We start from the raw sequence: 5,000 nt of genomic DNA, 5'->3' as shown, positions 1-5,000 counted from the left end.
CTATAGTCATATGACGATTTTCATCGGGGAGGGGACGTATGACCCAAACGGGGGCTTATATGACCCACGGACACTGCAAACCATGCTCCTACGACTAAATAGAGGTTAAAACTACGATTTGGTGAAATCTTCATTTTTGACCTCGGAGCAAGGTACCTTCCCTATAGTAGGCAATGAGTAAATGATCATAATCCCAGGAGGGCAAAAAATGGGAACCCGAGAGGAAAGCGCTGTTGGCGCGCCTAAGCTAGTGGCCCGTAGAGTAAAAAGGGTACCCCCAACAAAGTTGTCGTTTCACGTTCTGGTTTCACTTTTCATCATCTAGGGTGCGTTCCTGACACGTTTTGAGGGGTTTTAGCAAAAAAAAATTTTTCGACTACTCGAGCTCTCTGGCCCGTTCGGTGCACATTTTTGAAAAAAGCTAGGGAGCTGCCCCTAGGTTCGGGGTGTCACAAAATGTTGAAAAGTGGTCGAAAAACCACTATCCAGAATCGGATGTAGAATCGTTAGACGAACTTAAAATTGTTCTACGACACCCATCTGCGACGTTTAGTATTCGAGATATGGCCCGTCCTAGGTCTGACCGAGCAATTTTTGTTCCGCGCACTTTGTGCACCGTACACTTTGATGTTTGTATGAAAAAGTACCCTACCTAGGGACGCGTAGAGCAAATTTGTACCCCCGGGCATGTTGTCGATTGACGTTCTGGTTGCACTTTTCATCATCTAGGGTGCGTTCCTGACACGTTTTGAGGGGTTTTAGCAAAAAAAAAATTTTCGACTACTCGAGCTCTCTGGCCCGTTCGGTGCACATTTTTGAAAAAAGCTAGGGAGCTGCCCCTAGGTTCGGGGTGTCACAAAATGTTGAAAAGTGGTCGAAAAACCACTATCCAGAATCGGATGTAGAATCGTTAGACGAACTTAAAATTGTTCTACGACACCCATCTGCGACGTTTAGTATTCGAGATATGGCCCGTCCTAGGTCTGACCGAGCAATTTTTGTTCCGCGCACTGTGTGCACCGTACACTTTGATGTTTGTATGAAAAAGTACCCTACCTAGGGACGCGTAGAGCAAATTTGTACCCCCGGGAATGTTGTCGATTGACATTCTGGTTGCACTTTTCATCATCTAGGGTGCGTTCCTGACACGTTTTTAGGGGTTTTAGCAAAAAAAAATTTTTCGACTACTCGAGCTCTCTGGCCCGTTCGGTGCACATTTTTGAAAAAAGCTAGGGAGCTGCCCCTAGGTTCGGGGTGTCACAAAATGTTGAAAAGTGGTCGAAAAACCACTATCCAGAATCGGATGTAGAATCGTTAGACGAACTTAAAATTGTTCTACGACACCCATCTGCGACGTTTAGTATTCGAGATATGGCCCGTCCTAGGTCTGACCGAGCAATTTTTGTTCCGCGCACTGTGTGCACCGTACACTTTGATGTTTGTATGAAAAAGTACCCTACCTAGGGACGCGTAGAGCAAATTTGTACCCCCGGGCATGTTGTCGATTGACATTCTGGTTGCACTTTTCATCATCTAGGGTGCGTTCCTGACACGTTTTGAGGGGTTTTAGCAAAAAAAAATTTTTCGACTACTCGAGCTCTCTGGCCCGTTCGGTGCACATTTTTGAAAAAAGCTAGGGAGCTGCCCCTAGGTTCGGGGTGTCACAAAATGTTGAAAAGTGGTCGAAAAACCACTATCCAGAATCGGATGTAGAATCGTTAGACGAACTTAAAATTGTTCTACGACACCCATCTGCGACGTTTAGTATTCGAGATATGGCCCGTCCTAGGTCTGACCGAGCAATTTTTGTTCCGCGCACTTTGTGCACCGTACACTTTGATGTTTGTATGAAAAAGTACCCTACCTAGGGACGCGTAGAGCAAATTTGTACCCCCGGGCATGTTGTCGATTGACGTTCTGGTTGCACTTTTCATCATCTAGGGTGCGTTCCTGACACGTTTTGAGGGGTTTTAGCAAAAAAAAAATTTTCGACTACTCGAGCTCTCTGGCCCGTTCGGTGCACATTTTTGAAAAAAGCTAGGGAGCTGCCCCTAGGTTCGGGGTGTCACAAAATGTTGAAAAGTGGTCGAAAAACCACTATCCAGAATCGGATGTAGAATCGTTAGACGAACTTAAAATTGTTCTACGACACCCATCTGCGACGTTTAGTATTCGAGATATGGCCCGTCCTAGGTCTGACCGAGCAATTTTTGTTCCGCGCACTGTGTGCACCGTACACTTTGATGTTTGTATGAAAAAGTACCCTACCTAGGGACGCGTAGAGCAAATTTGTACCCCCGGGAATGTTGTCGATTGACATTCTGGTTGCACTTTTCATCATCTAGGGTGCGTTCCTGACACGTTTTTAGGGGTTTTAGCAAAAAAAAATTTTTCGACTACTCGAGCTCTCTGGCCCGTTCGGTGCACATTTTTGAAAAAAGCTAGGGAGCTGCCCCTAGGTTCGGGGTGTCACAAAATGTTGAAAAGTGGTCGAAAAACCACTATCCAGAATCGGATGTAGAATCGTTAGACGAACTTAAAATTGTTCTACGACACCCATCTGCGACGTTTAGTATTCGAGATATGGCCCGTCCTAGGTCTGACCGAGCAATTTTTGTTCCGCGCACTTTGTGCACCGTACACTTTGATGTTTGTATGAAAAAGTACCCTACCTAGGGACGCGTAGAGCAAATTTGTACCCCCGGGCATGTTGTCGATTGACGTTCTGGTTGCACTTTTCATCATCTAGGGTGCGTTCCTGACACGTTTTGAGGGGTTTTAGCAAAAAAAAAATTTTCGACTACTCGAGCTCTCTGGCCCGTTCGGTGCACATTTTTGAAAAAAGCTAGGGAGCTGCCCCTAGGTTCGGGGTGTCACAAAATGTTGAAAAGTGGTCGAAAAACCACTATCCAGAATCGGATGTAGAATCGTTAGACGAACTTAAAATTGTTCTACGACACCCATCTGCGACGTTTAGTATTCGAGATATGGCCCGTCCTAGGTCTGACCGAGCAATTTTTGTTCCGCGCACTGTGTGCACCGTACACTTTGATGTTTGTATGAAAAAGTACCCTACCTAGGGACGCGTAGAGCAAATTTGTACCCCCGGGCATGTTGTCGATTGACATTCTGGTTGCACTTTTCATCATCTAGGGTGCGTTCCTGACACGTTTTGAGGGGTTTTAGCAAAAAAAAAAAATTTCGACTACTCGAGCTCTCTGGCCCGTTCGGTGCACATTTTTGAAAAAAGCTAGGGAGCTGCCCCTAGGTTCGGGGTGTCACAAAATGTTGAAAAGTGGTCGAAAAACCACTATCCAGAATCGGATGTAGAATCGTTAGACGAACTTAAAATTGTTCTACGACACCCATCTGCGACGTTTAGTATTCGAGATATAGCACTTTGTAGGTCTGACCGAGCAATTTTGTACTGAAATGTATGGTGAACATGTAATTCATTAAATAACATTGACTTGCATCGTGCCCTACTTCATCGGCACAGCTGTTATTGACTATCTTTAGTGGAAATGGATTGAGTTTGACCATTTTAAGCCCATTTCCTATGCCGTGCACCAACATTGTGTACCGATCAGGGAAAGTACGCTACGTACGCGTTCATGGATGTCGATGTTGGTACAAGTTGCCTTTCGGGATAGCCGTGCACCAAAACTGTGTACCGATCAGGGAAAGTACAAGACGGAGGGTGCAGCTCGAGCGTACGCGTTCATAGATGTCGATGTTGGTACACTTGCACCAAAATTGTGTACCAATCAGGGAAAGTACAACACGGAGGGCGCAGCCCGGGCGTACGCAATCATGGATGTCCATGTTGATACAATCTACGTGTACGTACCTAGTTTTTGTAGGAAAAGTTGCAATTAAGTGCTTGCATGCTTAAAATGCTCATCTCAACCGGTCACCTTTTGGCCTGCCCTTTTATAACAGAAACCTAGAAAGATACTCGAGATTTTTGTGTTTTTCCATTCGCCCGGGACGACGAAATGAGCTATGTGCACATCGTGCAGAAAATTGTCTTCGCCACGCATGTTTTTGTCCATCCACTCATATAATCACCCGCATTTGTGTTCAACACGGACGGCGCAGCCCGAGCGAACGCGTTAATGTTTATGTTTGTACACACTGCTTGTACGATTCTAGGATTTGGTAATTGCGTCACAGTGCCCGACCGTCGCGGACACCATTCTTGGACAGAAGTCCTAGTACGTAGAGTACTTTCCCTAGGTATGTGCTCGTTCGTGACTATCGTTGCGTGCTTACGGACACGCTTGGGTATGTTTACCATACAAGGTTTACTAGGGAAACCTGGGAAGGACGCTTGCCCTCCCGTCGCGGACACCATTCTTGGAAAGAAGTCCTAGTACGTAGCGTTCCTTATTTTACTTGATCAGTTTGTAATGCATTCGCTTTGTTCCATCGACTTCTGCTACTGCTCACTAAGGGGTGTTCGTTTGCGATGTGTACGATAAGCAACTGTCTATCGTAACCAGCAGTTAATCAACACTTTTTACCCAAGTCATAGCAACATAGAGTACTTTTCCTAATCGGTACACAATTTTGGTGCACCTCTAACCTCGCCGGCACTTTATCGTTACGTTTTGTGCACAACCTAGGGACGTGGTGTAAGTTTCATGATTTTTATGTTTGATTTGGTTTATTATGATTGAAAAATACGCTACGTCCCAGAAATTGGAGCTCGACTACTTCCTCCATGTGGCGAAAAAAGTTACTGGGCAACGCCTAGCTTATGCCCCATTTGTACTTCAATTTTCATTATCAGGTTTGAAAAATACGCTAAGTCCCAGAAATCTGAACTCGAATACTTTTGCCACGTGGCGCCAAAAGCTACTGAGAAACGCCTAGCCTTTTACCCATTTATAATTTAGTTTTCGTTATAAGTTTTGAACAATACGCAAAGTTCCAAGAATCTGAACTCGAGTACTTTTTACATGTGCCGCCAAAAGCTACTGAGCAACGCCTAGGTT

The sequence above is a fragment of the Anopheles coluzzii genome (assembly GCF_943734685.1).
Source record: "Anopheles coluzzii chromosome X unlocalized genomic scaffold, AcolN3 X_unloc_25, whole genome shotgun sequence".
NCBI lineage: Eukaryota > Metazoa > Arthropoda > Insecta > Diptera > Culicidae > Anopheles > Anopheles coluzzii.
The sequence above is the reverse complement of the archived record's forward strand: the minus strand, read 5'-3'. Positions refer to the sequence as shown.